The sequence below is a fragment of the Canis lupus genome, chromosome 25, assembly GCF_011100685.1.
Source record: "Canis lupus familiaris isolate Mischka breed German Shepherd chromosome 25, alternate assembly UU_Cfam_GSD_1.0, whole genome shotgun sequence".
NCBI lineage: Eukaryota > Metazoa > Chordata > Mammalia > Carnivora > Canidae > Canis > Canis lupus.
In genome coordinates, this window is record NC_049246.1 from 3,833,264 (window position 1) to 3,847,967 (window position 14,704).

At 41.4% G+C, this 14,704-nt stretch overlaps 1 protein-coding gene across 14 annotated transcripts in view; it reads left to right on the forward strand.

Annotated features, from left to right (window-relative positions):
* The first annotated feature begins 123 nt into the window (after positions 1–123).
* The window catches only part of SMAD9 (SMAD family member 9), a 75,812-nt gene continuing 61,231 nt past the window's right edge, over positions 124–14,704 (forward strand). For 11 of the 14 annotated variants that reach the window (XM_038573210.1, XM_038573208.1, XM_038573206.1 and 8 more), the window contains exons 1-2: positions 222–282; positions 10,456–10,663. The gene's annotated coding sequence lies outside the window, so the exon portion shown is untranslated. Of the gene's footprint in view, positions 181–221; positions 283–363; positions 409–2,185; positions 2,256–10,455; positions 10,664–14,704 lie in introns of those variants that run through there. The other 3 variants (XM_038573204.1, XM_038573205.1, XM_038573203.1) reach the window with 3 other exon arrangements.

The following is a 14,704-nucleotide window of genomic DNA, read 5'->3' on the forward strand; positions in this document are numbered from 1 at the left end:
GGCCCGTGCGCAGGGCTGCTGGCCGCTTTCCAGGTCGGCGCACTAATACGGGCGATGAGGCTTCGCGGCTCCAGTCTGACTGACGCCGGCTGGGGCCGCCGCCGCCGCAGCCGCTGTCTCGGTCCCCGCCGCCGCCGCCGCCGCCGGGCCCTGCAGCCGCTGGGCGCGCGCAGCCTCGCAGTGAGTGCGCGGCGCTCGGAGCGGGCGGCTGGGGACCCACGGCGGGGGCGGGGGGCAGCCAGGCCTAGGGTGGGGGAGGGAGCAGTGGCACCGCGGGGACAGGTAAGCGATGCCCTCCCGGCCCGCTCCGGGCGAGCGCGCGCTTGTGGTGTGTGTGTGCGTGTGTGCGCGCGTGTGTGCGCGCGTGTGCGGCTGCGTCGTTCCCCGGGGAAGTCTCGAGGCCCTTCGGTGTGTGACTCGGTTCTTTGTACTCTGCATCCCCGCGGTTCTCGGTGGAGCCTGTGTGGGGCCGGGTGGGGCCGGGTGGGGCCGCAGGGGGCAGCTCGGAGCCTTGGCGGCGCGCCCGGGCCGCGGGCACCTGGGACCTGCGGCAGATGCTCGTCCCGCGGCGGGGGCGGGGGCGGGGGCGTGGGGCCGGGGCGGGGGCAGGGATGCGCGCTGGCCCCGGGCGGCCGGGCCGGGCACCGCGCGGCGGTCGAGCGCCGGGGACGGGCGCCGGGGACGGGCGCCGGGGACAGGCGCCGTGGACGCCCAGACTCGGAGCTCAGCAAGAGCGGGGGGCAGTGGAGCAACCGGAGTGGGGGCGGTGACTGTGACTCAGCCGGCCTCGCTGGCCTCCGTGTCCTGGGCTCTCTTGCTCTGCTTACCTTTGAGACACGCGAAGCGGGAAGAAAAAAAAAGTCCGGAATGTTGTTGGAGTGTCTCGGGCCGGCGCTTGGATCGTGTGGGGAGCTGCGAGGTTCCCTCCCTCCGCCCCCATTCGGTGCCCGCCGCGGGGAGAGGAGGGGGCGAGGCGGGGGACAGACGGGAGACTCCCTGACGCCAGCCTTGTGAGCGCAGGGAGGAGCGCGAGGGGAAAACACTTTCACGGGTGGCTAATCGCCGACCCTCTTCCCTTCCTATTCCTTCCTCCTCCCACCCTTGACAGTGGAAATTTCAGACGATAATTTAGAAATACTGCGTTGACTCGTTTCTGGGTTGGGAGGGGCACTCCTGAGACAGAGCCTGCAAAGAATGCAAATCTAGTTTCAGAATAAAATTGCTTGTGAATGATCTACCCGGTAGTTAACAGCGGGATGCACACGCGCAAGATGCTGTGGGCTGCTTTTAATGGATCCAGTTTACAAGTGCATTTCAGTGGTTTGCCGAATTTCTCGGATGATCTTTTGCAAGTGTGGTTTTTGCAGGAATAACTGTAAGGATACATAAGGATAACTGTAAAGTCATAAGGCATTTAATAGTGCCACCTCCTTGGCCATTACTAAGCAGAGCTTTTGGGGCATCCCTCTGAGTGAGTGAAATGTTCACGCTCCAAATCTATCTTCTGCCTCAGGAGTCCTGTCGGTGTGAGGGAATGCCATGGGATGTTTATATTTTAAAATAGCGATCTATGTTTAAAAAGGAAGTAAAAGTAAAACCCAAATACATTCTCCTAACTCCAAATTCAATAAGTGAATCTTTCTATGCTTGTAGGAAACCATGAACAAGATTTTGGACTGTTTTCAAGTTTGTGGTTTTCCAAGACGGACACTGCAGATAAGAAAATGATGTAATAGTTTATAAATAAGGGGCATTTTTAAATGTAATATGACAAAAGTTTAAAATAATAATATATCAGAAAAATAACATTTAGTGATAATAATTGCCTTCATTGATGGCAAGACAACTGTCTTTAGCAGACAGCCCTCAGCCTCTTAATCTATTCTGACACAACCAACTCCCATTTTTATGCTTGACTGGCTATCTTTGTCCCAGTTGTTTTATGCTTCAGCTCTGTGGTTTTAAGCTATGTTTAAGAGAGTGCCAACATATTCTTAATCTGAACAAACTCATTTTTATCAGTACAGTGTTTACTGAAGATCAAAGGTATAAGCAAATTTTAGGTTAAACGCCTAAGAACTTTATGATTCTCACATCTTTGTGAGATATCATCATCAGTGTCTTAACGTCAGCATGAACTATATGACTTTTCTCCCTCTAAAATATTTTTCTCTTATTTCTATATCTTCAGTTAATGGCTAATCAGAGAATGTTCACAGATGTCAACTACTACATCCCTGATTGCTCAAGACATGGTATGAGAAAGAAGAGCTTTGTTGTTGTTGTTGTTTTTAACGAAACCTTGCCAAGGATATCTATCAGTAATAAACAGCAGGCAAATTTGTTTATCCTTTCTGTCCATGTGGCCAGTTGAAGGAGAAAAGAAATCTGTCGAGAAATTATTTCATAAAGATTGAAATATTCGTTTTAGGTGTTGTGGATAGTTTAATTCCGATTAATGAGAGTTCAGTTTCCTTTGCCAGATTGGGAGAGCTGATGTTTCAGGAGTGGTCACTATGGCACTTAGGCAACTAACTAGTTTATATCTCACATTCCTTTTGCAATAAATAAAACAGCAATTTCATCATATTCGCCTTTAGTAAGTCAGAAATAGTACTTACCCGCAGACTGTACTTTGCTTTAAGGGAAAGTAAAGGTTATGGAAAATTAAGATCTTTTTTTTTTTTTAATTTGCAAAACATACTAATTACATTTTAAACCTGAGTGCAGATTTTGTTTATTGCTTCTAACATTTGGAGGGGAATTCAGAAACAGAGAAGCTTCCAGAATAAAAGAATAAATATAGCAGTACATTGAAAGCATGAATCTCTTCAAATAGTTGTAATTCTAGGCTGTTGGATTTATATTTCCTTGGTTACTGTTGCTAGTGAGTTGAAAAGTTATTCTAAAGCAAAAAAAAAAAAAAAAGCAAACGGTAAATTCATAAGTAGTTCTAATAGTTTGAGCATGCTTTATAGAGATTTTTTTCTGTTAAGCTGGTGAAGGTCCATGTTATGAGTAGTCCCATAACAAAAAATAAACAATTACCCCTTGGCAATAAACTAACTTTTTAAAATAAATATTCCTGTAAATTGTGTCTCAAGAAACGTGTGCTAACTAAAGTTGTTAAGATTTCACAAGATCTGTTAGCATTAAAAGCCATCATACCCGTGAAAGCTGGGTGTTAATCTTGCCAGTGGACTGCATCGTGTCACTTCCACCCCAAACCATCCCAAACACTCTGCACTACTCTCCTTTGGTGGCAGCCTCAGGCTGACCCCAGACAACTTTTCCGGATTTATCTTCCCACTCCTTCCATATTTTATGCTGTCATTAAAATAATGAATTATAGTTTCCTACACATGCCCAGGCTTCCTTTTCTCTGCATCTTTACTCATGCTAAGGCCTAGAATGCCATCCCCTGCTTCCCAACCTAGCATTAGATCCTTAGATTATCTGTGTCTTCCTCACATTCTATGGCCCTGTCCAGGTGCTGCCTTCACAGAACTTTTTCTGATGACCCTGGCTTTGGTGTGTTCTCCTTTCAGCTGCTATGGCTCTTTGTATCTTCCACTCTTGCCACATCTCATCTTAAGTTACTCATGTGCTCATTTATTTCTTCTCATCAGTCAGTGCTTTCAAGATCTGTGAAGGAAGGGACCATGTTTCATCTATCTTTTTCATTTCTGTAATGCCAATCGCAGTGTCCAGCCTAGTGCTCAGTCAATAAATATTAATTAAATGACACATCTTTCACTGAACCCATGGTTTTTCCAGAAATAAAATCTGTAAAAGAGTTTCCCCCATACAGTAGGTCTCAGTAGCCCATCTTTCCAGAAGCCAATGTTGAACTTAAGCTGAGGTCTTTGTTCAGAGACTGTGGAGAGCTAGCTCTGAAATGCCTCCAGTCTAGTTGAACGTCTTCTCCTGAATATTGTGGCTGAGCATTACAGTCAGGAAAGCTTATATGATACTCTTATTGCATTAGCAATTTTCCATATCAGATTCACTAAATACACAATGGAAAGCATTTAGGAAAAAAAAAACAGATTTTAATGTGATACGGCTACCACAATGAAACTCTAATGTGATTCCACCGAAAATTGCTAACATGATATGCTGATCCCTCTCCCCCACCCCAGCCAGATAAAAATTGATACTGTTTTTAGTGTATATATTTCAAACTATGCTCACAAAAGAAAAAAAGACTGCTACTGAGATGAGGTGTTTTGGTCAGGTTGGATGTATAAAGGGTCTTCTTATCAGCCTTTTCAGAGAGCTGAATCTCCCTCTGTGCCTTGCTCATTGTGTTACCAAACAATACTAAATCATTTCTTAAAATGCGTCATATTCTGTTAAGTGACTCATAATTAATAGAGATAGTATAATGTAAAAATATAATTTGTGTATAAATATCATGCCTCTATAATACATTGAATTTTACAGTTTTAATTGGGAAGTATGATCAACTCAAAACCAGTTTTCTAAGAATCAAAGAGACTCTGACATAAAATTTAAATTCAAAACTTAAAATGAAATGCAGAAATAGTAAGAAATGAATTATAAATGTGTGTGTAGAGCTTTGTTATCATTTAAGAAGTCATAAACACTGAAAAGGGGGCTCCTGGGTGGGTCAGTTGATTAAGTGTCTGCCTTTGGCTCAGGTCAGATCCTGAGGTACTGGGACTGAGCCCTTTGTGTTGTAAGGGGCTCTCCGCTCACTGGAGGGGGGACTGCTTCTCCCTCTTCCTTTGCTCCTCCCCCCTGCTCATTTTCTTTCTCTCTCTCTGTCTCTCTGTCTCTGTCTCTCTCTCGTGCTCCATCTCTCAAGTAAATAAAATCTTAAAAACATAAACACATAAAAGATTTTGGTTCTTCCCCTTCATGTTCTAACTCATATTTAATTCAAAGATAAAAATTTAACCCATAAAATAAATGTAAGGAAGTCCTACAAAGTTCTGATTTTTCCTGTAAAGACAATTTTGATTCTCTTTCTGGGGGGGGGAAATACTAAATATCAGATTTTTTCTGTCTCTGTATTCTGATTACATAATATCATTGGTGGAATTGCTTTGGTATATGAATTGCCTCTTGGGGAAATTTAATATTTGAACACTTTCTTTTCCCCTTTTCAAATTTAATTTTGAAGGACTCTAAATGGAAAGCATGGATTCCTCAGTCATGAAATGGGTTTAGTGCAAAGCAGTCTTTGGTTTATAAACACTGAGATTACTAGGGATGAGCATTCATCCCAGAACTCCAGTGAACTGGAGAAAACTCTAGTTTTCTACCATTAGACAAATTATCTGTAAAGTGTACGTGTGCTTTGGGAGCCACCCAGACGTGTTGACACTGGAGATTCCTTCTGAAACAACCTAGAGAGAGGCTTTGGGAGAAGTGGAAGTATAAACACTCTGTAAGTAGCAACAGCTTAGATTCACTCACTGATCCTGAGAGTGCTTCCTCTGCTGGAGTGGGCCATGAGTCCACTTTATCCCAACCCGCTTTAACTCCAGGAATATCATCTTCCACGTGGCCTAAAATTTTTCATTTCTAATCTCTTAAATTGCTCGGAAGCTGATCACACGGAGATTTGCTTTGGTAGTGTGTATGACTATGATTTGATTTGATTTGACTTGATGACATGCAGAAATTGCGACATGGGTAGGGTGAGAGATAGATCCAGAACTGTAGTTTGGGACAATTGATCAGAAGCCTAGAAGGATTTGTCCTAAGTACTTGTGGGCTGTGGAGGCTCTAAGATCAGATTTGCAGATTTTGTTTTTTCCGGGAGAGTTTGATGGATGGAAAAGTTCAACTGAAGTGCTGGGAGTTACTTTCTGAATTCTTGTATCTAAATTTAACCGACTTGGGAGCCACACACTTTAGAAAATAACTCGGAAAAGGATTCACAGATTCTAACGGAGTTTCCCATCTCATGGTAGAATATTTGACTTCTGTTTATGCTTCATTATAAATTCATTGATCCATATTGTTCTTTGTCTTTGCTGGGAATCACACAGGAGGGAACTGGAGTTTGGCTGGAGTAGGAAGGAGGAAGAGTTCATTGAAAACTTTGTGCATTGGGGCAGTTGCGAGGGTTCGAGACACCTTAGCTTGGGCAAGCTTACCTGTGCCAAACGCTTACATTGCTTATTTGGGCTGGTGTTAGCAGTATTAGAAGCTGCCTGTATCAGGAGCTCAGAGGACCTCAGTGGCCTGGCCGGGGAATATATCAGCCCTCAGGACACTGTTTTTCTGGGAAAATGAATTCCAGTTTCCAAATGACTACCCAGAAATTGGCACAACTGGGGCAGCCCTGGTGGCCCAGCGGTTTAGCGCTGCCTTTGGCCTGGGGTGTGATCCTGGAGACCCGGGATCGAGTCCCACGTCGGGCTCCCTGCATGGAGCCTGCTTCTCCCTCTGCTTGCATCTCTGCCTCTCTCTCTGTGTCTCTCAAGAATAAATAAATAAAATCTTTAAAAAAAAATTGGCACAACTGGCTCATAAAGTGGTACTGCCAGTGATTAATGGTTATGATTAATAATATGAGTGATTATTGTTACAGTTATGATTAATGGCTGTGATTAATGATGTGAATGACTATTAGAAGCCTGTGAATGTGGAAGATGAGAAAATGTGTTAAAGCTAAAAAAGATTTTAGTTCTTCTGTGGTTTTCTTTCACTTGTTGATGCATTTATATCATTCTTTCCCTATTTCTTGGTGGTAGTAGAATTTCATTTTTAGGAGCAAGAGTTAGATCAGGTGTTTGTCAAAGAGAACCCTTGTGTTCATAAATGCTTCCCTTAGAGCTTGTTGGTTGTTTTACACAAAGCAGTCATTAGGTGTTGGCAGTGTTTGCAAATAATGGCAGGTCGGTGCCTAGGTGTTATTTCAAAGAGTGGCACTTCTTTTCTGTTGTCATTGATCTAAGTTGATTGCAAATACACATTTTTAATTTTTTTCAAAATATTGTCTGGATTACGTTTGGGGTTTTAAAATGTGATTTTGTGCATGTAGTAATTGTGCTAGAAAGTAAGACTTACAAATTTGGAGGTCTTATATAGGTCACTCATTCAATAATTGTTTATTCTGTGCCTATTATACTTACACTGCCTATGAGGCCCCAAACTTTAAGGACCATATAACAAAATAAAGTACCAAAGGAAACAAAATCTTGATCTCCGGGATTTCATAGCCTAATTAGAAAGAGAGGTCAGGAAAGCAAATATCAGAATATGTATCCAATGTTATTTATGCAAAAAAAAGTAATCTGTTTGGATTTCTCTGTATTTTTCCTGGTTAGAATTCCATTTTTACTGCATGTGAGTTTTGAGTCACCCTTGACAAGGATAATTACAATAGTCCCATTTGGAGCTTAGGGCTCTAAATAAAAGTGAAATACAAAATCGGAATAAAGGTTCCTGCAGTAAATCCTTGTTTAGAACTGAAGGATGCTGAAGACGTCCCTGGGCCTAAAATTGTACTACTGTGTCTGTCAAGAGGAGAGCCTTTGCTTCTCTGGTTTTTCCCCTTACCTTCTACTGGTTCAAGAGTGAGTGTGCATGGCTCCCCCCACAAAAAAACCACCCTTGACCATTTTAATATCAGTTATAATAATCTATCACCTGTCTGGCAATAATGTGTTTAGATTTCTGTCTCCCCTGTAGACTGTGATATCAGAGAGGGACGGGACTGTGTCTTATCTTAAAATACCAGTACCTGGCATTGGTGTCTGGCTCATCATTGATACTTGTTACATTTAGTTTCTCCCTTCAACCACCATCCTGTTTCTTCCCTAAGATACTTTGGTGTTTTGTAGGATAAGGCAGAGGAAAGGATAAGGAGCTTGGATTTTAAATCTGTAGGCAAGAGAAAACTTAAATTTTAGCCTGTGGTCCAAAGAGAAATACTAAAGGATTTGAACAGGAGAATCACATCATCAAAGGTGAGTTTGAAAGAGATCGAAGACAGATGGTTAGATTAAGGAGGGCACGTGATGTAACAGGCCCTGGGTGTTCTATGCAACTGCTAAATCACTGAACTCTACATCTAAAACTAATGATGTTACTATATGTTGGCTAATTGAATTTAAATTTAAAAAAGAGATTGAAGAAAGATTGAAGTGGCATGGTGCTTCTAAATGGCCACATCAACACCTAGGGAAGTTGGTGAGATGGTGGTTGACACACCATCTCCACTGCTTCACGAATGCTTTTGACAATTAAAAAGCTGAACTGGGATCCCTGGGTGGCGCAGCAGTTTGGCGCCTGTCTTTGGCCCAGGGCACGATCCTGGAGACCCGGAATCGAATCCCACATCGGGCTCCCAGTGCATGGAGCCTGCTTCTCCCTCTGCCTGTGTCTCTGCCTCTCTCTCTCTCTCTGTGACTATCATAAATAAATAAAAATTAAAAAAAATAAATAAAAAGCTGAACTTCCCTAAACAGTGATTCATAACACAGTTATGAGTGATTCTCCTCCATCAGTTTATAATCACCACCACTCAAGCAGCCCTTGGCCAGGAAATTCAACCTCCCACAATACACACACATCAGTAAAACTTTAGAAGTTACCCACACACCATTTTTTAAAAATTTTAAATATTATTTATAGCTATTTAGCACTTTGCAGGTATTCATATACAGGTTAGTGTTCTATATAACAATGCTGTAAGTAGAAAGATTGCTAAATGCACAGGAAGGAGGGAGTGCATTATATGCTTCTACTTGTCAAAGGGATTTGTTATACTACATCAGCAAAGCGATGGGCTGTAGGTCAAAAGGTAGCCTAATTATATAGGGCTTAATAATACAGTAGTGAACGTTATTGATGAAACTGGATTTTACCTTCATTCATCCAACATTTATTGCATGCCAGACATAGTGTTAGGCAATTCAGACCACTCTGTGGCGTGGCCTGTGGCTTTCGTAAGGAGCTGAGTGTGTCTCTGGGGAAAACAAATAACCAATGTAAGGAAGCCAAGTGTCATTGTGCTCTCCTGAACGTATATGGTAGGTGCTGTGGAAGCCAGAGGAGCTGTGGAGAGCTGATTAATGCTACTGCCTTGGGCTGCGGGGAAGGTTTCCAGGATGTAGCTGCACACAGGTCTCAGGGCAGAGGGGAGGCTGTGAAGTACAAAAGGAGTGAGGATTGATGAGACTGGGAATGTAATCTGAGGAGAAAGATTGTGAAGATCCCAGTTTGAAAGTGATGCTAAAGCATTAAATCTTACCCAGGATACTGTTTTTGTTTTTTTGTTTCCTTTTTTTTTTCATGTAAAATATATAAATGCATGCCCATAGTAAAAATCTGGAGATGAGGGGAGGGTGTTGCCTGGCTGGTTTAGTCGGCAGAGCATGCAACTCTTGGTCTCGGGGGTTGTGAGTTTGGGCCTCACACTGAATACAGAGATTAGTTCAAAGAAAATAAAATCTTTAAAAAAAAAAAAAAAAAAGAAAGAAAAGAAACTTGGAGACAAAACTAAAAGAAAATAAAAATCTTTAAAAAAGAGAAATTTGGTGACAAATTTGTGTGTGTGATTTTTTATGATAACAAACATTTTAATGCACAAATAAAATATTTTTCATCTTATCCCCGGCAAAGAGTTAATGTCCCATTCTGCTTCAGTCTCACAGAAAGGTGTGTCCCTAAAAAGCATGACAGGATCTGCTCTGGACTTGGAATGACAGGGCATTAGTGGCCCCAAAGGGGGTACTTTCTTTGGGGGACAGGGGTGGATAAGGGGAGGCTCAGTAGGGCACAGCTGCCTGTGAGGAGCAGACTCATTAGGGATGCCTGGGATTAGGCATAGCAATGAAATATGTGGGAGGGTCCATCCACAGGATTTAATGACCTATCGAATGTGTGATTGAGGAAGAAGAGGAATAAAATTTCCATGGGATTTTTCTCTTTCTAGCTTGAGCAAGTGGATGCAGAGTGGTGTTAACAGAAAATATGGAACGCAGGAAGAAAACCTGGTTTAAGAAAGCTTACAGGTTCCATAGGTTACATTTTTTTCTCTTTAAAAAATAAAAAAAGTAAACCTTTTTTTTTAGAGCAGTTTTAGATTCACAGAAAAAATTGAGTGAAAAGTACAGAGAGTTCCCATATACTTCCTGCCCCCCCAACCTTGCCTAGAGTAGTTAATTTGTTACAACTGATAAACCTACCCTGGCCCATCATTATCACTCAAAGTCCATAGGTGTTGTACATTCTATGGATTTGCACAAATGTGTAATGTGCAGATGATAGAATCAACCACTGTAGTAGCATACAGAATAGTTCCTACTGCGCTAAAAGTCCTCTCTGCTCTACCCACCCATGCCTCCCTCTCCTCAACTCCTGGCACAGATTCCATTGCTACATTGGAACCAATTGCATTTAAGGATCCTGGAGTGTGAGGGTTAGTAGTGGTCAAATTTTAATGAAAAAAATTTATTTTTAAACCAACAGGGCCCTTTCATCCAAGGGGCCACATTAAGTAAAGCTGAATGAAGACGAGCTGCTTGGGTGGAAGGTGGCATCTGCAGAGAGCTAGAGTCTAATCTATCCGCCACCCCGCTGGTGCCCAGCTCCGTTCGGCTGTTCTCTGGTTGCTGCATCTCACCGAGTCTCTCCACTGTCTCCAGAATCCTGAAGAACTCCGTTTACAAACTGCATGGTAAGGAAGTCTAGAGCTGGAAGGAAGGGCTGGTCCTGTCCTCCCAGAAGCAGGGACTTCAAATTCTTGTGCCTTTGAGACCTGCTGTTTTTTAGTAGTTTGTTTGCTTGGTTTGGTTTGGCTTGTTTGGGTCCCTTTACTTGGGATACAGCTCCCCTTTTTGGTTACCCTTTGCTGTCCTGTGCCCCCTACTAGCATCTCCTCATCTTTCTCCCAGTGTGCTGCTCTGATATGCTGTAAACTTGGAAATTGTAAAAGCATGCTTTTTTAAACGTAGCCCAAAATAGTTGCAAATAGGTCCATATGTGTATGATTTCCTTGCATTTTATGTTATCAGGGATTCTAATTTCTTCCAAGGCTTCCATGTGATCTTTTCTGTACAGACTTGGTAACACCTGTTTTGGCAGGTAGAACCCTTTCTTGCTTGTGGCTTGTTCACAATTAGGTTTCCTACAGATGGAACTGCTGGATAGTCGAATTTTACACAGTGACCACCTCATTTCTGTCGGGGTCTGTTTATCTTCTCAGCCTTCTCCTTCTTTCTGACTGGTCCTGGAATCATATAGAAAGTATGTTTTATGGCCTCTGAAATATCTGTCCACCAGCTCTGCTGGGTGAAGAGTAGCATTGCATGCTGAGTAGGAAGAAAATGATGTCATAATTTTGATTTCTAATGTGATGCTAATATGTTGAGATAGTTGACATACTGTTTTTCCTTTTATATCAACAATTATCCCCCCCTTTTTTTTCCTTTTTTTTGCCTCTGCTCTTTTTCTGAGATTGTTTTACTTTTTCCTTCTTTTTTCTTCTTTTTCGGCACCTTTTACTTGTACGATGAGGTGTACAGGGGGAATAAGGAATAGAACTACTTGTTAATAATGAAAAATAGTATCTTTATATTAGTGTACAGTTTTCAAACTGCTTTTGCACATTTCCTCTCAGTATGAAAAGTGATGATTTTTGTTTCAGTTTTTCAGAAGAGGAAACAGGACCAAAGTGGTTAATTACTTAAAGGTCACACTCAGAGATGGTTCTAGCATTCAGACTCAAGTTTTCTTCCTCCAAATATTCAATATATCATGTTGCCTCTTGTTTGTGGAGGCACTGCTTACATTATGGGCCATTTTAAACTAGAATATTGTGCTCACTTTGGCAGCACATATACTAAACTAGAATATTAAAATACCACACTTGTGGGGTGGAGATAACTAGAATATTAAAATAGCACACTTGTGGGGTGGTGTATAACATCTCCAAGCATATCTTGATAATGTGAAGAATATAGTGGGAAATGCTAGAAACTTATGCTGTAATCTTCCCAAGATGGTGTTGACATTCTCTTACAACAGTTTTATGAGTTACTTATCCTTAACATTTTCAATCGTGCTCTTAATATTCACAATATACATGGAAAAACATGTATAATATTCTGAATCTACCTTAAAAATGGCCCAAATTATTAGGCATGTTTGTTAGAAACGCTCTTTGTTGCTCTATTGCCTGTTCTTCCCTTTCACTACATTTGGCATAAACAAAATATCAAACAGGCAAGAGAATAATAATTCTGTCTCCAAAAGAAGTGATACTGAGCAACAATAAAAAATTTATCTCAGGGGATCCCTGGGTGGCGCAGCGGTTTGGCGCCTGCCTTTGGCCCAGGGCGTGATCCTGGAGATCCGGGATCGAATCCCACGTCGGGCTCCCGGTGCATGGAGCCTGCTTCTCCCTCTGCCTATGTCTCTGCTTCTCTCTCTCTCTCTCTCTCTCTCTGACTATCATAAATAAATAAAAAAAATTAAAAATTTATCTCAGCTCTTTATTTTTAAAAATAATTCTAAATCCTCACTGAAACCTAAGAAATAATGTCCAATCAACACTGACATTCTAGCTGAAAAATCAAACTAGACAAGTTGTCAAGAGAACCATTTCCCAGGGATTTAAGTGAATGTAAGTCAAGACTTTCCCAGTGGCTTACTAAGAATAAATGCCAGGGATCCCTGGGTGGCTCAGTGGTTTGGCGCATGCCTTTGGCCCACGGCGCAATCCTGGAGTTCCGGGATCGAGTCCCGCATCGGGCTCCCTGCATGGAGCCTGCTTCTCCCTCTGCCTGTATCTCTGCCTGTCTCTCTCTGTGTCTATCATGAATAAATAAGTAAATAAATAAATAAATAAATCTTTAAAAAAAAAAAGAATAAATGCCAACGACATCAGTTAACCTCAGCACCTCATGTTATGAGCGCAAGGCTGCCTATTATTATTATTTTTTTTAGAGCGAATCTTTTTTTTTTTAAGATTTATTTATTTATTCATGAGAGACACTGAAAGAGGAGGCAAAGATACAGGCAGAGGGAGAAGCAGGCTCCATGCAGGGAGCCTAATGTGGGACTCGATTCCTGGTCTCCAGGATAAGGCCCTGGGCTGAATGCAGACGCTCAACCACTGAGCCACCCAGGCATCCCATAAATCTGTAGACCTTCTAATGGATTTGAAGGCATATGGATTTTGGAATATTAGTAGATTTTAATACAACTTTAAGTATCAAATGTGGGGCACCTAGGTGGCTCAGTTGGTTAAGCATTCAACTCCTAATTTTAGCTCAAGCCATGATGTCAGTGTCCTGAGATCAAGCCCCCGCCTCAGCCTCCCTGATGAGTATAGTCTGCTTCTCCCTCTGCCTCTCCCTGCACCCCTCCTCCCATCCCCCCCAAGCTCTCTCTCTTTCAAATAAATAAAATCTTTAATAACTAAATGAATATCAGATGTGTAAGCATGAAAAGATTTATATTTCTGCTTTTTTTCAGAATGCTCACAGTCCTTGAATCTATGGATATTGAATATAATTATTTGCTTTGACTGAAGGAATTTTATAGTTCATATTATAAAAATAACTGATTCCAGGAAAATAAAGCTCAATAACATTGACTGACAGTATGTAAAATTGCTATTGGTTGGTTCTGGGATAGAAAATAGATCTCATTTGAAAAAATAATCTTTCTGGACATTGTTCCATATTTTTCCCTTTTTCTTTATGTAGAAGCAAATGGGATTTTTAAAATAGTACTTCTTTTCTCTCCTAAGCTATGACCATCATAGAAAATTGATATGTTTATGAGTATCAACATTAAGTGGAAGAAAGGATCTGAAAGGCAGGCAGAGAGTGCCAGGTATTACATGAAACTATGCCTGTCCTTCAATGAGTATGGGCTTTTGGAAGGAGATTATCCTATATAATAGGGCCTGGGATGTGTATGATTTCCTTGCATTTTATGTTATCAGGGATTCTAATTTCTTCCAAGGCTTCCATGTACCAATGACATTTTCCATCTCAAAGTTAGACTTTAAAAAAAAAACAAAACCTCAAATCTTGGTAGAGGGAGACTATTTGTAAAATCCCTTCAAGGTAGTGATAAAGCAAATTATTATAACATTTAGAGTAAAATTTTTCTTTATTGTGGTAAAAATACATTAAATTTACCATTTTTACCATAGGTGTGCAGTTTAGTAGCATTAAATTCATCACATTATTGTGAGCTATCACTACCACCCTTCTCCAGAACTTTTTCACCCTCCCAAGTTCTAAATCTGTCTCCATTAAACAGAATTCCCCATTCTCCTTTCTCCCAAGTCCTGTTAACCTCTGTTCTACTTTCTATCTTTACAAAATTTGCCTATCCTAGCTACCTCATATAAGTGGAATCAAACAAAATTTGCTTTTTTGTGCCTAGCTAACTTAATTAATATAACATCATCAAGTTTTATTATTAGATAGCCTGTATCAGAATTTTCTTCCTTTTTAAGGCTGAATAATATTGCATTGTGCATACATACCACATTTTGTTTATCTAGTCACTTCTTGATGGAACTTAGGTGGTTTTTCTCCTTTTGGCTGTTGTGAATAATACTAATGGGAGTATTGGTATATGGTATCTGCGTACCTGTTTTCAGTTCCTTTGTGTGTGTATCTAGGAGTACAGTTAGGGTCATTTGGTAATCCGACATTTAATTTTTGAGAAGCTGCCAAACTGTTTGCCACAGTGGCTA